This window comes from Hesperophylax consimilis, chromosome 26 (genome assembly GCF_061612785.1).
Source record: "Hesperophylax consimilis isolate HC1 chromosome 26, BYU_Hcon_1.0, whole genome shotgun sequence".
Taxonomy (NCBI): domain Eukaryota; kingdom Metazoa; phylum Arthropoda; class Insecta; order Trichoptera; family Limnephilidae; genus Hesperophylax; species Hesperophylax consimilis.
Genome location: NC_142861.1, coordinates 199425 through 219082, shown reverse-complemented (window position 1 = coordinate 219082; position 19658 = coordinate 199425). Strand labels below are relative to the sequence as shown.

Here is a 19658-nt window from a genome sequence, read left to right as displayed (position 1 = left end):
AACGAGATGCATTAGATGCACGTCTAAGTTATTCGAACTATGAAATAATTTTTTCGACCAGAGTACGAGTATTCTAGAGGAATTTTTTTCGTTAGTTGAAACTCTAGACTTTACTAGAAATCATTATGAGGACATAAATATATTAAATTTGGAAATCGATTCAAACTTTGAACCTGATTTTCAAAGATGGTTCAAGTTCGGCGATATGTACGGAAGTATCAAAAGGAAAATGTCCTTACATCGTGAAAAGACTTTACGGGTGGCTAGTAAACCGAAAAATGTATGATTTGAGATTTTCACGGCTAAAAGTATTAAAGTAATTTGTTTTTGGGGTTTTATGCCGTGTTGCACTACCTCCTTCTTTAGCCAACGTTTCAGACAGCATTGCAGTGTAATAACACATCAATGCAATGCTGACTAAAAAAAAAAGTGGGTGTGTCAAGCCTACGCAAGACAGAAGTGAAACTTCTAGTATTCTTCTCTCTTATTATTAGGGCTTTTTTATACTAATTTTCATATATTTATTGGCAGGTAGAGTAGAAATTAATATTGTTTAGCGTTTGCCAACGACCATACCATGTTGAACACACCGGTTCTCGTCCGATCACCGAAGTTAAGCAACATTGGGCGCGGTCAGTACTTGGATGGGTGACCGCTTGGGAACACCGCGTGCCGTTGGCCCATTTTTTATGGTAATTTCATGTTTTTTTTTATTTTTTTATCGTTACTATCATTAATAATATCATAAAATTCTTTAACTTTTCAAGTATGCTACAGGCCTAAAATATTACTTAGTGGATTGATATTATGGTCAACCATTGAAAAAAAAAATTCCTGCAAAGTTATGGATGTAATTACGATCTTTTTCAAGCGCGTATGTAATGATTATTTTTATCAACGTCGCACACACCTTGCTAATGTTTTCAGTATTATTAGGGCTTTTTTATACTAATTTTCATATATTTATTGGCAGGTAGAGTAGAAATTAATATTGTTTAGCGTTTGCCAACGACCATACCATGTTGAACACACCGGTTCTCGTCCGATCACCGAAGTTAAGCAACATTGGGCGCGGTCAGTACTTGGATGGGTGACCGCTTGGGAACACCGCGTGCCGTTGGCCCATTTTTTATGGTAATTTCATGTTTTTTTTTATTTTTTTATCGTTACTATCATTAATAATATCATAAAATTCTTTAACTTTTCAAGTATGCTACAGGCCTAAAATATTACTTAGTGGATTGATATTATGGTCAACCATTGAAAAAAAAAATTCCTGCAAAGTTATGGATGTAATTACGATCTTTTTCAAGCGCGTATGTAATGATTATTTTTATCAACGTCGCACACACCTTGCTAATGTTTTCAGTATTATTAGGGCTTTTTTATACTAATTTTCATATATTTATTGGCAGGTAGAATAGAAATTAATATTGTTTAGCGTTTGCCAACGACCATACCATGTTGAACACACCGGTTCTCGTCCGATCACCGAAGTTAAGCAACATTGGGCGCGGTCAGTACTTGGATGGGTGACCGCTTGGGAACACCGCGTGCCGTTGGCCCATTTTTTATGGTAATTTTATGTTTTTGAAGTGAAACTTCTTTACCCGCGTCATGCAATTTCGAGTACCGGAGTAAAACCAACTCATGACCGAAACGAAAATGCGGGACCGATTAAAGTTCATTTGATCTAGTCAAAGTTTTGAAGTAAAATATAAATGCTTCTTAGCTCATCTCGACAACTGGCGTTGGTGGTGTAATGGTCAGCGTAGTTGCTTTCCAAGCAGTTGATCCGAGTTCGATTCTCGGCCATCGCACATAATTTTTTTGTTTTTAACGCCTTTTTTTTTTCAATGGTTGACCATAATATCAATCCACTAAGTAATATTTTAGGCCTGTAGCATACTTGAAAAGTTAAAGAATGATATAAAATTTTTTATGATGTTAACGATAAAAAAATAAAAAAAAACATAAAATTACCATAAAAAATGGGCCAACGGCACGCGGTGTTCCCAAGCGGTCACCCATCCAAGTACTGACCGCGCCCAATGTTGCTTAACTTCGGTGATCGGACGAGAACCGGTGTGTTCAACATGGTATGGTCGTTGGCAAACGCTAAACAATATTAATTTCTATTCTACCTGCCAATAAATATATGAAAATTAGTATAAAAAAGCCCTAATAATACTGAAAACATTAGCAAGGTGTGTGCGACGTTGATAAAAATAATCATTACATACGCGCTTGAAAAAGATCGTAATTACATCCATAACTTTGCAGGAATTTTTTTTTTCAATGGTTGACCATAATATCAATCCACTAAGTAATATTTTAGGCCTGTAGCATACTTGAAAAGTTAAAGAATTTTATGATATTATTAATGATAGTAACGATAAAAAAATAAAAAAAAACATGAAATTACCATAAAAAATGGGCCAACGGCACGCGGTGTTCCCAAGCGGTCACCCATCCAAGTACTGACCGCGCCCAATGTTGCTTAACTTCGGTGATCGGACGAGAACCGGTGTGTTCAACATGGTATGGTCGTTGGCAAACGCTAAACAATATTAATTTCTACTCTACCTGCCAATAAATATATGAAAATTAGTATAAAAAAGCCCTAATAATACTGAAAACATTAGCAAGGTGTGTGCGACGTTGATAAAAATAATCATTACATACGCGCTTGAAAAAGATCGTAATTACATCCATAACTTTGCAGGAATTTTTTTTTTCAATGGTTGACCATAATATCAATCCACTAAGTAATATTTTAGGCCTGTAGCATACTTGAAAAGTTAAAGAATTTTATGATATTATTAATGATAGTAACGATAAAAAAATAAAAAAAAACATGAAATTACCATAAAAAATGGGCCAACGGCACGCGGTGTTCCCAAGCGGTCACCCATCCAAGTACTGACCGCGCCCAATGTTGCTTAACTTCGGTGATCGGACGAGAACCGGTGTGTTCAACATGGTATGGTCGTTGGCAAACGCTAAACAATATTAATTTCTACTCTACCTGCCAATAAATATATGAAAATTAGTATAAAAAAGCCCTAATAATAAGAGAGAAGAATACTAGAAGTTTCACTTCTGTCTTGCGTAGGCTTGACACACCCACTTTTTTTTTTTATTTTTTTATCGTTAACATCATAAAAAATTTTATATCATTCTTTAACTTTTCAAGTATGCTACAGGCCTAAAATATTACTTAGTGGATTGATATTATGGTCAACCATTGAAAAAAAAAAAGGCGTTAAAAACAAAAAAATTATGTGCGATGGCCGAGAATCGAACTCGGATCAACTGCTTGGAAAGCAACTACGCTGACCATTACACCACCAACGCCAGTTGTCGAGATGAGCTAAGAAGCATTTATATTTTACTTCAAAACTTTGACTAGATCAAATGAACTTTAATCGGTCCCGCATTTTCGTTTCGGTCATGAGTTGGTTTTACTCCGGTACTCGAAATTGCATGACGCGGGTAAAGAAGTTTCACTTCAAAAGAGGTAGCGCAACACGGCATAATACCCCAAAAACAAATCACCGAAAAAATGTAGTGTCAAACTCCCACCGATTGAATTGGCATATTTCGTTGGGGAAATAAAAAATTGACCCTTATTTTATTCAAGTTTCATTAACACCGTACACAATCGTTTTCATTATGTGTCGTTACACACTTTCGAATTCAGAAAAGTTATATTATTTGTTGGGGAAAATCAAAAACAGTGTTAAATCAACATTTGCCTTGATCATTATATCGCCGGAAAATTATTTTTAACTCATTGATCAATAAATATAACGACAAAAGAGTAATATCTTTTCCATACATCGTTGCCAATATAAATAATCTGGAATCCTTCATTGATCATTTCGCATCGGCTGTGGCAGCCGTTAACAATATAAATTTAGATAATTTGTGTGACTTTATTTTCTTACACATTGCATTCAAAAAACTTAATATGGACTCCGTGAAAGGTGATAATGAATTTCCTTCGTTTGAAAACTTGCTGAAATTTGTGCGGGAACAAGACAGAATCTTGAAAAAAATCAGTTCTTGAAGGAAATCGGTGGAAAATAAAGGCGAAACGTTAAAACGACCACAAAGATCGACCCAAGCTATATAAGCGCTGGTAGTGATGTAAATCGCCAGCCTTTTAAATGTTTACTTTGCAATAATCCATCGCATGGAAATTGGTTTGAATGTTCATTGATTAAATTTAAAAAATTTAATCAATTTTATCAAAAGCAAGGGATTCTGTTTCAGATGCCTTAGTAGCCCAGTCAATGAAGGGAAAAAAAGACCCAATGTCGGAACTAATTCCCCGGAAGCTGAATTTTTCACAGATGTTAGAAGACCTTTAGACATGTATTTTTACAAAAGTCCCCGATTTTCCCCCTTGTGCTTCCTTCCCCACCCCCCCTTGAATATATTTTTCAAAGCCTTTCGGAATACGCTAATATCTCCTTAATGGTTTTATAAAATCAGATTTTTTATTTTTTGTTTAGTTTCTTATTAGTTATTCTAAAAAATTGTATTCTTTCATTTTTGCAAGAAAAGCTATACAATCTCTACAATTTATTAGTAAAGGAAAAATATCAGTTTTTAAAATAGTATTTCAGAATATATTTGCACATAACTTTTTTCTGAGCCTGTTAACGAAAACAAATAAATCAATAAAACTTGTAGACAATATTTCTAGCTATAAAATAATGTATATAATGATGGGTTTTAATTTATAATAAGGCACGTAGGCTGTCAATAAGGAGCACGGCGCGCGGCTGCTCGAACGCGCAGCGGTTCGCGGCGCAGCGAGAAATTACAAAAACCTTAGGAAAGTAATTATTAATTCATGTGTTTGCTTTTTTTATAACAAATTCATCTAACGTTGAAGAATTTTATTGTTATTTACCAGTTTTAGTTCGGAGGGGAGGGGGGGAACATAAATATTTTCCCCTGCCCAATGAAGCGCTTTCATTATCAGCCAACCGCCGTGCCCCGGTCTGGCTAAACAGTCATATTATGGTGTATGATTGTTTGTGACTTATTATTTAAATAAAGGTATGTGGGAAATTTATGGGAATCAGTTTACGCGTCCTCAACAGTAACCCAGATGCTCCAGGGACATGAATATTCTCGGGCAAACAGAGCCTACACTTTAACAGCAGCGTCTCTTGTCCACGTAATCAGAGAAGAATACCGAGAAATTGATGTGAAATTAAGACAAATAGAAAATATGTATCAAGATTTTACGTGTTACGTGGAATAAAGATATGAGGAGGGTAATAATGATGACAATCTAAAAGAGACGATTTCATATACTGAAGCAAGTGAAGACAGGATTAAGGAATCATCGAGTAGGACTGCCAAGTTGTGGCTTTACTACTATTGTTGATATGCTTCCATTTTTCCACCCGGGAGGACTGCATTTTTCCACCCGGAGGTTCAAAGTATGTTGCAACTCGAATCAAGAATAACTAAAGAAAAATATAAACTATTCACTGAAAATGGGTACTTTACATTAAGAAGAAGCGACAGGTATTGGTCCGGTACGTGGACGGACATGATCATCGAGCAGTGTCTCATGCGACCAATGAAGTCAGTAGGAGGTTTGACACTTGGGCGCGGAATCACTGACAACGCTTTGTCAAAGTGGAAACTTGGAACCACTTACTGCGTGAAAGTGCAAGAGAGCATTGAAGAATTCATCGGTATAGAATTTCATTTTACTGAACAGCATATTGAGCTGCGCGAATCGCAGAAGAAAAGGGATTAGCTAGATATAGGAAAATATATATCATGGCTAAGACAGCACAGCCTGTTCACCAAGCTCTTGGGGGAGCTGGTGTCTTTATCTTCAGGGTTTATTTCGGATAATAGTGTCAATTGTGATAACGCTTATGAGGTGGGCCTGGCAGCTATGCAAAAAATGGAAGGATGTAATTTTGGAGATATACGACTGAAAAGGAAAGACATGGTGACTACCCAGCAAGATTCAAATCCGCAACTGTTAGGACAAGACAAGCTGCAGTAAACCCCCAGTAGCTATTTAACAGAATACTGTGCATTAGTGATAGTCCTAGCAAGCTTTAGACCTACTTAGGAAATGAATTGGCTTCAAGACCCCTTCTATTTTTGATGAAGTCTCCCTTCGTAAAGGAACAAAATTATGTATGGCGAAAGTATTTATCGAAAGTATTCATGACGAAGTTGATTTGGAAAATGCTGCAATAGTCATCGATGGGGGATACCTCCTACACTCTGTTGTTTGGCAAACTTAAACTACTTACGGAGACATCATTAAATCATACTCACGTTTCATCCATACTAAATTTGGCAAACATTCTATTGTCGTTTTCGATGGATACCCTGAAGAACCAACTGTAAAATATGAAGAACAAAGACGAAGGTCGGCTAACAACTCATCGTGCGATATTGAATTAAACTGCACTACACGTTGTTTGACTAAGTATGAAGCTTTCTAATCTAATAATAAAAACAACAAAAATAATGATAGAAGCACTGTGTCATGAATTTAGTGAATCTGGTTTGTAAACAGTCACGGCCGCAGGTGATGCCGATATTGACATTGTACTAACCGGCATCGAACAACTCAACATCTTCTCAAAAGTGATTGTTGTTGGCACGGATAGTGATCATTTGGTATTCCAAAATTTCAGCCCGTTTGGTCCCATAGAGCCTGTGAAAACTGCTTCCAAAGTTCGAACCCAAGTCTGAAATAAGCGGCCATACAAATCATTATTTTTCTAAGAATCAAACTTTATTGAGATTTTGTGACTGAATTCGATTTGTACCACGATTCTTATCGCTATTCCAGAATTTCTGCCCGTTTTGTCCCATAGAGCCCGTGAAAACTGCTCCCAAAGTTCGAAACCAAGTCCGAAATAAGCGTCCATAAAAATCATGATTTTTCAAAAAATCAAACTTTATGGAGATTTTGTGACTGATTTCGATTTGGAGCATGATTCTTATCACTGTTCCAAAATTTCAGCCCATTTGGTACCGAATAAACTGTTTCCCAAGTTTGAACCCAAGTCCTAAATTACCGTCCATAAAAATCATAATTTTTCTAAGAATAAAACTTAATGGTGATTTTGTGACTGAATTGGATTTGTACCACGATTCTTATGACAATTCAAAACTTTCAGCCCGTTTGGTCCCATAGAGCCTGAGAAAACTGCTTCCAAAGTTCGAACTCAAGTCTGAAATGTGCATCCAAAAAAATTATGATTTTTTTAAGAATCAAACTTTTTGGAAATTTTGGGACTGAATTCGATTTGTACCACGATTCTTATCGCTATTCCAAAATTTTCGGCCGTTTGGTCCCATAGAGCATGTGTAAACTGCTTTCAAATTTCGAACCCAATTCTGAAATGAACGTCCATAAAAATCATGTTCTTATTAAGAATCAAAATTTATGGAGATTTTGTGAGTGATTTCGATTTGGAGCATGATTCTTATGAAAACTGCTTCCCAAGTTCGATCCCAAGTTTGAAATGAACGTCCATAAAAGTCATGATTTATCTAAGAATCAAAATTTATGGAGATTTTGTGACTGAATTCGATTTGGACCACAATTCTTATTGCTATTCCAAAACTTCAGCCCGTTTGGTCCCATAGAGCCTGTGAAAACTGCTTCCAAAATTCGAACCCAAGTCTGAAATAAGCGTCCATAAAAATCATGATTTTTTTTAGAATCAAACTTTATGGAGATTTTGTGACTGATTTCGATTTCGAGTATGATTTTTATCAGTGTTCCAAAATTTCAGCCAATTTGGTACCATAGAGCCCGAAAAAACTGCTTCCCAAGTTCGAACCCAAGTCTGAAATTAGCGTCCATAAAAATCATTATTTTTCTAAGAATCAAACTTTATGGAGATTTTGTGACTGAATTCGATTCGTACCACGATTCTTATCGCTATTCCAAAATTTCAGCCCGTTTGGTCCCATATAGCCTGGAAAAACTGCTCCCAAAGAAGGAACCCAAGTCTGAAATAAGCGTCCATAAATATCATGATTTTTCTTAAAATCCGACGATATGGAGATTTTGTGAAGTAATTCGATTTATACCACGATTCTTAACACTTTCCAAAATTTCAGCTTTTTTGGTACAATAGAGCCTGAGAAAACTGCTTCAAAGTTCGAACCCAAGTCTGAATGAGCGTCATAAATAATCATGATTTTTTAATAAATCAAACTTTATCGAAATTTTGTGACTGCATTCAATTCGTAGCACGATTCTTATCACTTTTACAAAATTTTAGCCCGTTTGGTCCCATAGAGCCTGTGAAAACTGCTTCCAAAGTTCGAACCCAAGTCCGAAATTAGCGTCCATAAAAATCATTATTTTTCTAAGAATCAAACTTAATGGAAATTTTGGGACTGAATTCGATTTGTACCACGATTCTTATCTCTATTCAAAAATTTCAGCCCGTTTGGTCCCATATAGCCTGGAAAAACTGCTCCCAAATTTCGAACCCACGTCTGAATTAAGCGTCCATAAAAATCAAGATTTTTTTTTAGAATCAAACTTTATGGAGATTTTGTGACTGATTTCGATTTCGAACATGATTTTTATCACTGTTCCAAAATTTCAGCCCATTTGGTTCCATAGAGCCCGAAAAAACTGCTTCCCAAGTTTGAACCCAAGTCTGAAATGAGCATCCAAAAAATCATGATTTTTTTAAGAATCAAACATTATGGAAATTTTGGGACTGAATTCGATTTGTACCACAATTCTTATCGCTTTTCAAAAATTTCAGCCCGTTTGGTTCCATATAGCCTGGAAAAACTGCTTACAAAGTTCGAACCCAAGTCTGAAAAAAGCGTCAATAAAAATCATGATTTTTTTTATAGAATTGCTTCTCAAGATTGAACTTTATGGAGATTTTGTGACTGATTTCGATTTCGAGCCTGATTCTTATCACTGTTCAGAAATTTCAGCCCATTTGGTACCAAAGAGCCCGAATAAACTGCTTCCCAAGTTCGAACCCAAGTCCGAAATTAGCGTCAATAAAAATCATTGTTTTCTAAGAATCAAACTTAATGAAAATTTTGTGACTGAATTCGATTTGTACCACGATTCTTATCACTTTTCAAAAATTTCAGCCCGTTTGGTCCCATAGAGCCTGTGAAAACTGCTTCCCAAGTTCGATCCCAAGTTTGAAATGAACGTCCATAAAAGTCATGATTTATCTAAGAATCAAAATTTATGGAGATTTTGTGACTGAATTCGATTTGTACCAAGATTCGTAACAATTTTCAAAATTTCAGCCCATTTGGTACCATAGAGCCTGATAAAACTGGTTCAAAGGTTCGAACCCAAGTCTGAAATGAGCGGCCAAAAAAATCATGATTTTTTTAATAATCAAATTTTATGGAAATTTTGTGATTGAATTCAATATGTACCACGATTCTTATCACTTTTCAAAAATTTCAGCCCGTTTGGTATACCATATAGCCCGAAAAAACTGCTTCCCAAGTTCGAAGCCAAGTCTGAAATTAGTGTCCATAAAAATCATGATTCTTCTTAAAATCCAACTTTATGGAGATTTTGTAATGGAATTCGATTTATACCACGATTCTTAACACTTTCCAAAATTTCAGCCTATTTGGTACCATAGAGCCAGAGAAAACTGCTTCAAAAGTTCGAACCCAAGTCTGAAATGAGCGTCCAAAAAAAATCATGATTTTTTTATGAATCAAACTTTATGGAAATTTTTTGAATGCATTCAATTCGTACCACGATTCTTATCACTTTTCCAAAATTTCAGCCCGTTTGGTCCCATAGAGCCTGTGAAAACTGCTTCCAAAGTTCGAACCCAAGTCCGAAATTAGCGTCCATAAAAATCATTATTTTTCTAAGAATCAAACTTAATGGAAATTTCGGGACTGAATTCGATTTGTACCACGATTCTTATCTCTATTCAAAAATTTCAGCCCGTTTGGTCCCATATAGCTTGGAAAAACTGCTCCCAAAGTTCGAAACCAAGTCTGAAATAAGCGTCCATAAAAATCACGATTTTTTTTTAGAATCAAACTTTATGGAGATTTTGTGACTGATTTCGATTTCAAACATGATTTTTATCACTGTTCCAAAATTTCAGCACATTTGGTTCCATAGAGCCCGAAAAAACTGCTTCCAAAGTTCGAACCCAAGTCTGAAATTAGCGTCCATAAAAATCATTATTTTTCTAAGAATCAAAATTTATGGAGATTTTGTGACTGAATTCGATTTGTACCAAGATTCGTAAAACTGTCCCAAAATTTCAGCCCATTTGGTACCATAGAGCCTGATAAAACTGCTTCAAAAGTTCGAACCCAAGTCTGAAATGAGCATCCAAAAAAATCTTGATTTTTTTTAAGAATCAAACTTTATGAAAATTTTGTGACTGAATTCAATTTTTGTACCATGATTCTTATCACTATTCAAAAATTTTAGCCCGTTTGGTCCCATATAGCCTGAAAAAACAGCTTCCAAAGTTCGAACCCATGTTTGAAATTATCGTCCATAAAAATCATTATTTTTCTAAGAATCAAATTTTATGGGGATTTTGTGACTGATTTCGATTTGGAGCATTAGTCTTATCACTGTTCCAAAATTTCAGCCCATTTGGTACCATAGAGCCCGAAAAAACTGTTTCCCAAGTTCGAACCCAAGTCTGAAATGTGCATCCAAAAAAATTATGATTTTTTTAAGAATAAAACTTTTTGGAAATTTTGGGACTATATTCGATTTGTACAACGATTCTTATCGCTATTCCAAAATTTTCGGCCGTTTGGTCCCATAGAGCCCGTGAAAACTGCTTCCAAAGTTCGAACCCAATTCTGGAAATGAACGTCCATAAAAATCATGATTTTTTTAAGAATAAAAATTTATGGAGATTTCGTGAGTGATTTCGATTTGGAGCATGATTCTTATGACTGTTCCGAAAATTTAGTCCATTTGGTACTATAGAGCCTGAGAAAACTGCTCCAAAAGTTCGAACCAAAGTCTGAAAAGAGCGTCCAATAAATTCGTGATTTTTCTAAGAATCAAATTTTATGGAGAATTTGTGACTGATTTGGATTCGGAGCATGATTTTTATCACTGTTCCGAAATTTCAGCCAATTTGGTACAATAGAACCCGAAAAAACTGCTTCCCAAGTTCGATCCCAAGTTTGAAATGAACGTCCATAAAAGTCATGATTTATCTAAGAATCAAAATTTATGGAGATTTTGTGACTGAATTCGATTTTTTCCAAGATTCGTAACACTGTTCCAAAATTTCAGCCCGCTTGGTCCCATAAGGCCTGAGAAAACTGCTTCCAAAGTTCGAACCCATGTCTGAAATAAGCGTGCATAAATATCGTGATTTTTTTTAAAATCAAACTTAATGGAGATTTTGTGACTGATTTCGATTTGGAGCATGATTCTTATCACTGTTCCAAAATTTCAGCCCGTTTGGTACCGAATAAACTGCTTCCCAAGTTTCAACCCAAGTCCTATCAAACTTAATGGAGATTTTTTGACTAATTTGGATTTGGAGCATGATTCATATCACTGTTCCGAAATTTCAGCCAATTTTGTACCATTGAACCCGAAAAAACTGCTTCAAAAGTTCGAACCCAACTCTGGAATGAGCGTCCAAAAAAATCATGATTTTTTTAAGAATCAAACTTTTTGGAAATTTTAAGACTCAATTCAATATGTACCACGATTCTTATCACTTTTCAAAAATTTCAGCCCATTTGGTACCATAGAGCCTGAGAAAACTGCTTCAAAAGTAAGACCCAAGTCTGAAATGAGCGTCCATAAAAATCATGATTTATCTAAGAATCAAAATTTATGGAGATTTTCTGACTGAATTCGATTTGTACCACGATTCTTATAGCTATTCCTAAATTTCAGCCCATTTGGTACCATAGAGCTTGAGAAAACCTCTTCAAAAGTTCGAACCCAAGTCTGAAATGAGCGTTCAAAAAAATCATGATTTTTTTAAGAATCAAACTTTTTGGAAATTTTTAGACTCAAATCAATATGTACCACGATTCTTATCACTTTTCAAAAATTTCAGCCCATTTGGTACTATGGAGCCTGAGAAAACTGCTCCAAAAGTTGGACCCAAGTCTGAAATGAGCGTCCATAAAAATCATGATTTATCTAAGAATCAAAATTTATGGATATTTGGTGACTTATGTCGATTTGGAGCATGATTCTTAACACTGTTCCAAAATTTCAGCCAATTTTGTAACATAGAACCCGAAAAAACTGCTTCCAAAGTTCGAACCCAAGTTTGAAATGAACGTCCATAAAAATCATGTTTTTTTTAAGAATAACATTTAATGGAAATTTTGTGACTGAATTCAATTTGTACCACGATTCTTATCAATATTCCAAAATTTCAGCCCGCTTGGTCCCATATGACCTGATAAAACAGCTTCCGAAGTTCGAACCCAATCTGAAATCAGCGTCCATAAAAACCACGATTTTTCTAAAAATCCAACTTTATGGAAATTTTGTGACTGAATTCGATTTGAACCAAGATTCGTAACACTGCTCCAAAATTTCAGCCCGTTTTGTACCATAGAACCGAAAAAACTGCTTCCCAATTTCGAACCCAAGTTTAAAATAAACGTCCAAAAAAATCATGTTTTTTTTAAGAATCAAACTTTATGGAAATTTTGTGACTGAATTCAATTTGTACCACGATTCTTATCACTATTCAAAAACTTCAGCCCGCTTGGTCCCATATAGCCTGAAAAAACAGCTTCCGAAGTTCGAACCCAAGTCTGAAATCAGCGTCCATAAAAATCATGATTTTTCTTAAAATCCAACTTTATGGAGATTTTGTGAAGGAATTCGATATATACCATGATTCTTAACACTTTTCCAAAATTTCAGCCTATTTGGTACCATAGAGCCTGAGAAAACTGCTTGTAAAATTCGAACCAAAGTCTGAAATGACAGTCCAAAAAAATCATGATTTTTTTTTTAATCAAACTTAAGGGAAATGTTTTGACTGAATTCAATTCGTACCACGATTCTTATCACTATTCAAAAATTTCAGCCCGTTTGGTCCCATATAGCCTGAAAAAAACTGCTTCCAAAGTTCGAATTCGATTTGTACCAAGATTCCTAACACTGTTCCAAAATTTCAGCCCATTTGGTACCATAGAGCCCGAAAAAACTGCTTCCCTTGTTCGAACCCAAGTTTGAAATGAACGTCCATAAAAATCATGATTTATCTAAGAATCAAAATTTATGGAGATTTTCTGACTGAATTCGATTTGTACCACGATTCTTATAGCTATTCCAAAATTTCAGCCCATTTGGTACCATAGAGCCTGAGAAAACCTCTTCAAAAGTTCGAACCCAAGTCTGAAATGAGCGTCCATAAAAATCATGATTTATCTAAGAATCAAAATTAATGGAGATTTTGTGACTAATGTCGATTTGGAGCATGATTCTTAACACTGTTCCAAAATTTCAGCCAATTTTGTAACATAGAACCCGAACAAACTGCTTCCAAAGTTCGAACCCAAGTTTGAAATGAACGTCCATAGAAATCATGTTTTTTTTAAGAATCAAACTTTATGGAAATTTTGTGACTGAATTCAATTTGTACAACGATTCTTATCAATATTCAAAAATTTCAGCCCGTTTGGTCCCATAAAGCCTGAAAAAACTGCTTCCAAAGTTCGAACCCAAGTCTGAAATGAACGTCCATAAAAATCATGATTTGTTCTAAGAATCAAACTTAATGGAAATTTTGTGACTGATTTCGATTTGGAGCATGATTCTTATCACTGTTCCGAAATTTCAGCCAATTTAGTACAATAGAACCCGAAAAAACTGCTTCCCAAGTTCGATCCCAAGCTTGAAATGAATCTCCATAAAAGTCATGATTTATCTAAGAATCAAATTAATGGAGATTTTGTGACTGAATTCGATTTTTTCCAAGATTCGTAACACTGTTCCAAAATTTCAGCCCGCTTGGTCCCATAAGGCCTGAGAACACTGCTTCCAAAGTTCGAACCCATGTCTGAAATAAGCGTGCATAAATATCGTGATTTTTTTTAAAATCAAACTTATTGGAAATTTTGTGACTGAATTCAATTTGTACCACGATTCTTATCAATATTCAAAAATTTCAGCCCGCTTGGTCCCATATGGCCTGAAAAAACAGCTTCCGAAGTTCGAACCCAATCTGAAATCAGCGTCCATAAAAGCCATGATTTTTCTAAAAATCCAACTTTATGGAGATTTTGTGACTGAATTCGATTTGAACCAAGATTCGTAACACTGCTCCAAAATTTCAGCCCTTTTTGTTTCATAGAGCCCGAAAAAACTGCTTCCCAATTTCGAACCCAAGTTTGAAATAAACGTCCAAAAAAATCATGTTTTTTTTAAGAATCAATCTTTATGGAAATTTTGTGACTGAATTCAATTTGTACCACGATTCTTATCACTATTCAAAAATTTCAGCCCGCTTGGTCCCATATAGCCTGAAAAAACAGCTTCCGAAGTTCGAACCCAAGTCTGAAATCAGCGTCCATAAAAATCATGATTTTTCTAAAAATCCAACTTTATGGAGATTTTGTGAAGGAATTCGATTTATACCACGATTCTTAACTCTTTTCCAAAATTTCAGCCTATTTGGTACCATAGAGCCTGAGAAAACTGCTTCTAAAGTTCGAACCAAAGTCTGAAATGACAGTCCAAAAAAATCATGATTTTTATTTTAATCAAACTTTGTTGGGAAATGTTTTGACTGAATTCGATTCGTACCACGATTCTTATCACTTTTCAAAAATTTCAGCCCTGTAACGGACGTAGTTGACCACATTATTTAATTTCATAAAAATTGTTTTACTTTTATAAAATGTGCCTACCCCACGCCACTGGCAAAATCACCACTCCCCGCCACTGGTCATTTTGTCCAATTTTCGGCCCAAGCGGCTTGAAAACTTTGACTCCGAATGGCTTCGATACCGCATCGCCGGCTTACCTGCCGCGTGGATCGATGTCCAGCATTTTTTCTATGTAAAATTTACTAGGAAAAATCAATTTTTAAATGTTGCAAATGTATGTATTTTACTTGTTCATCCCCTCGGCGGTAGTCAAATAAACACTTTTTTCGATATACTACCGCTGAGGAGATATTAAAAAAGCTGTTTTTCACACATATGTATAACCATTTTTTGAACAATATTTTTACCTTTTTTGCGTGTACAAAAATCCAGGAACCTCGTAGCATAGTGAATCTTATCTCTTTCTGAGCGCTATGTTACGGGGGACATCGGAAAAATACTAACTTAACATGTTTTACAAATTCGATCGCTTTGAGATCATTTTTACACATTTATTTACAAACATTTCTTATTTTTTATCGTATCTTGACAAACAAAAAATCTAGTTGTCAAGATACACATTCCTACAACTACTATACATTTAAACTATGTAATTGTCATTCATGTAAGCGTTCAAAATCTTTTCTAACTCGCAAATTTAAGCGACTACTATCACCAGTGCTACCGACAAAATGAATATGCAACATTTTGTCGGAGCCTATAAACTCATTGTTGGCGCGGGTACAACCCCCCACCACTTTTAGGCTCCTAGCCCAATGTCGGGCGTGAGTCAGGCTAATTAAATATAAGCAGCCACATAATTAAAAATAAATCAGTTCATCTTTACCACCGAAACCAAGCGTTTTATTTATCTACAAGTGACTCCTGCCCAACATCTGCCTCACCTCGCCGAGTCTTCTGCTCCAAGATCTTCTGGTGTTACCTCTTCGAGACCAGCCGGCCCTCCTTTGGAAAACCGCCAACACCAGAAGCGAGCAGAGACGATAGCACACCCAGTGCCCACCATTCACCAAGCCTGGGTGCGGGAGGCAGATTTCATCATCAATATCAACTACAATCATCATCATCGGCCGTAAAGGAGCATCTCATCGGTTGAAGACACGGTTTGAACCCGGCGCCTAAATCTACAGTCTTGTGCGGACTCCCGTCCAGTACAAGTGGTCCTTCGAGCCGGATTCTCACACGCCTTCAACCAGGATGTCTCCAACTTTACGGTCGAGCCGGATCCAAGACGATGGATCCTCAACACCATCTGCAGATGCCCTGGATGCTGGGTCTCAGGCCACGGCTGCGGTTCACGTCACGCCTGACATAACTCCCATGCCCACGCCCAGCACTACTCCTGACATGGCACCACCTGCACATCATGACTCACCGCCCTCCACATCTCAAGAGGATGCGATGGAGTCATTGCGACAACAGCTTCGCAGTCAAACCGAGCACATTGAGAGACTTAAAGCAGCTCTTCAATCAGCTCCAACAGCAGCAGCCCCTGCCCCTCCTGGACCTTCGAAGCTCCTGGAGAGGTCACCACCATCATGGACGCAGCCCGGCCAATCGAGCCCGGTGCCTCTGGTGGACCAGAGGTACGAGGAACCAGCAGCAGCAGTGCCTGCCCGATCTGGACCCGTACTCCTGGAAGGGTATCCTGCCCAAGGAGGACCCTGGCGCTTCCAAGGGTACAGCCCTGGATGGTTGCAGCCCGGCCAACCGAGCCCGGTGCCTCTGGTGGACCAGAGGTACTCAGCAGCGGCGCAGCCAAGGCCAGCCGGTCCCCCGCCCTCGCCACCCTGGCCCAATGCAGGGTGGCCAAACATGATGCAGCCTGGACCCTCTGGCCCCGTACCGCCCGCCCCTCTGATAGAACAGAGGCAAGCCGTACCTGAAGTGCCAGCTGGACCTGTACCTCTGGTGGACCAGAGGTACGCATCACATGCGCAGCAAGAGCCAGCAGGCCCTGCGCAACCAGCACCCTGGACCATTCAGGGATGCCCAGTACTGGTGCAGCCTGGACCTCATGGCCCTGTGCTGCCCGTACCTCTGCCCCACCCGGGGTACCCAGCGCCGACGCCAGGATCACCTGCCGGACTGCTGGAGCAGTAGGACGTGCCATGGACACAGCCTGGACCACCTGGACCATCTGGACCATCTGGACCATCTGGACCATCTGGACATGTGCCGCCCGTACCACTGCGCGAACAGGAGTATGGCGTGCCGGCACGGCCAGATGGCCCGCCCACAGCCAGTACCAGCTCCATGCCGAGATTCCCGCCCCAACCTACGGCGGATGAGACGGCCCAACATACCAAAGCCTGGGTTCAGCATGATGGCAGTCCCATGGCTCAGCTGGCCTCCGCCCTGACAGAAGCCATCAGAGCTTCAAGGGCTCAGGACAGCCCCCGTCCCACAATCGAGGACGATCCACGAATGGCAACCCTTATTGCCAGACAATCTATGGCCAAGGACCTGCCTCCATTCTCTCGAGATCCACTGGAGTGGCCCACCTGGAGGGCACAGTTTAACCAGTTTACCTCCACATGTCGGATGACCTCCAGCAAAAACTTGATCCGCCTACAGCGGGCCCTCAAGGGGAAAGCCCGAGAAGCCGTCGGCCCCCTTCTGATGGACCCTGCTCAGGTTCCGGAGATCCTGGCAGTCCTGGAGCAGAGATTTGGAGGGACTAGCTCACTCGCTGCTCTGATGCTGGACAAGGTGAAGAAGCTGCCCCACCTCACAATTGAGGCCTCTCTGGAGGACATCGCAGACTTCTCTGGCACAGTTCAGAACCTGGTGGCATCACTCCGCTCCCTCAACAATGATGGCTACCTGACGAATCCAGCGCTGCTCAGTGACATCGCGGGGAAGATGCCGCCCACCTTGCGGTTGGCGTGGCTGATGGAAGTGCGGCACTACGAGGCCTCCGCTACCATCTGCCAGTTTGCCGCCTTCCTGAAAACCGTCGCGAACGCCATCCCAAAGTCCGGTTTGGTTGACCCCGCGAGGTCCCGCCCACGCCGTGAACATACGCTCGCCACAACGGAACAGTTTTCGCGCAAAAACGGTGCTAAAAAACGTGATACCTGTGAAAGTTTCATAAATGTGTCTGCCGCGTCAGAAAAGTTTTCGCGAAAAAACAATTCGAACAAAAGTGACACTTGTGACAACAGTTTAAACACGTTTGCCGCGTCAGAACGGTTTTTATCGCGGGAAAACAATGTTTACAACAACAATTCTAGTGAAAAACAACAGTTCGCGAAAAATAATCGAAAGCCCCAAAATTTGTCTGGTAATAATCGAATGCCCCAAATTTTGTCTGGTAACAATCGAGAAAATAATCGAAGCGGGGAAAAAGTGCAAAACAGTTACGGTGAAGTTCGCGAGTTCGATAACCGCGCCGGGTGTGTCGAGTGTGGTGAAAATGGCCACCAACTTAGCGAATGTCGCACTTTCGCCGCGAAAGACTTAAAATATCGTTTTGAAACAGTGAACGACGCCGGTTTGTGCCGATTGTGCCTCAATGGCAAACATTATACAAAACAGTGCAAAGTTAGTGAATGGTGCGGCGTGGGGGAGTGCAGATCCCCCCACCACCGACTTCTTCACAATCGTGATAATGACATTACTGTGGCAGATGTTCACAATATGTGACGCCACACTGAAAGTGCCGTGTTAAAAGTGGTGGGAGTCATATTGTCGGGCCCGAAGCGGCAGATTAAAACCTTTGCGCTTCTGGACGAGGGCTCAACAGTCACCCTTATTGACGCCACCACAGCACAAAAACTCGGCACAACCGGACCTACCCGTGAGCTACGACTAAACGGAGCAAAAAAAATGTGCTCAACAGACATGACGTCCCGCCGCGTGCCAATCACTCTACGCGGCGCCGGAATGGCTGATGAGTTTATTATCAAAGCCAATACCATCAAGCAGCTCAGCCTTCCTGTACAGAGGTACCACGGTCGCTACATCACCCCCACACTTCTCATCGGGCAAGACAATGCTCACCTTATTGTCTCGAGGGAAGTGCGCGACGTTCGTGATTCTACGCAAATATTATCACGAACGGCGTTGGGGTGGACCACCCATGGCGGAGGGACCTCTGAACGTGTGAATGAAGCTACCACATTGGCCATACGAGCCACAATGTCACCCAGGCGCACTGCGGGAGGCATCATACAGTGCACCATGGACCATCTGGCCCCGTACCGCGAGCACCTCTGATACAGGCGGCCGTACGAGGAGTACCAGCTGGATCTGTGCCAGCACCTTTGCAGAGAAGACCACCCAGGCACCATGCCCGGTGGCATTCTACCATGCCCCATGGACCATCTGGACCCGTGACGCGAGCACCTCTGATACAGGCGGCCGTACGAGGAGTACCAGCTGGATCTGTGCCAGCACCTTTGCAGAGAAGACCACCCAGGCACCATGCCCGGTGGCATTCTATCATGCCCCATGGACCATCTGGCCCCGTACCGCGAGCACCTCTGATACAGGCGGCCGTACGAGGAGTACCAGCTGGATCTGTGCCAGCACCTTTGCAGAGAAGACCACCCAGGCACCATGCCCGGTGGCATTCTACCATGCCCCATGGACCATCTGGACCCGTACCGCGAGCACCTCTGATACAGGCGGCCGTACGAGGAGTACCAGCTGGATCTGTGCCAGCATCTTTGCAGAGAAGACCACCCAGGCACCATGCCCGGTGGCATTCTACCACGCCCCATGGACCATCTGGCCCCGTACCGCGAGCACCTCTTATACAGGCGGCC

At 39.7% G+C, this 19658-nt stretch overlaps 6 non-coding genes across 6 annotated transcripts; 3 read left to right on the top strand and 3 right to left on the bottom strand.

The window, feature by feature from the left end:
* The first annotated feature begins 562 nt into the window (after positions 1-562).
* On the top strand, positions 563-681 carry LOC149410909 (5S ribosomal RNA). Its single transcript, XR_016304919.1, has one exon. It is a non-coding gene; the product is annotated as a 5S ribosomal RNA (ribosomal RNA).
* A 323-nt stretch (positions 682-1004) lies between these two features.
* LOC149410908 (5S ribosomal RNA) lies at positions 1005-1123 on the top strand. Its single transcript, XR_016304917.1, has one exon. It is a non-coding gene; the product is annotated as a 5S ribosomal RNA (ribosomal RNA).
* A 323-nt stretch (positions 1124-1446) lies between these two features.
* On the top strand, positions 1447-1565 carry LOC149410907 (5S ribosomal RNA). Its single transcript, XR_016304961.1, has one exon. It is a non-coding gene; the product is annotated as a 5S ribosomal RNA (ribosomal RNA).
* Positions 1566-1994: 429 nt separating this feature from the next.
* Positions 1995-2113, bottom strand: LOC149410906 (5S ribosomal RNA). The gene has a single exon (XR_016304950.1). It is a non-coding gene; the product is annotated as a 5S ribosomal RNA (ribosomal RNA).
* Positions 2114-2436: 323 nt separating this feature from the next.
* LOC149410905 (5S ribosomal RNA) lies at positions 2437-2555 on the bottom strand. The gene has a single exon (XR_016304939.1). It is a non-coding gene; the product is annotated as a 5S ribosomal RNA (ribosomal RNA).
* Positions 2556-2878: 323 nt separating this feature from the next.
* LOC149410904 (5S ribosomal RNA) lies at positions 2879-2997 on the bottom strand. Its single transcript, XR_016304928.1, has one exon. It is a non-coding gene; the product is annotated as a 5S ribosomal RNA (ribosomal RNA).
* Positions 2998-19658: the final 16661 nt, after the last annotated feature.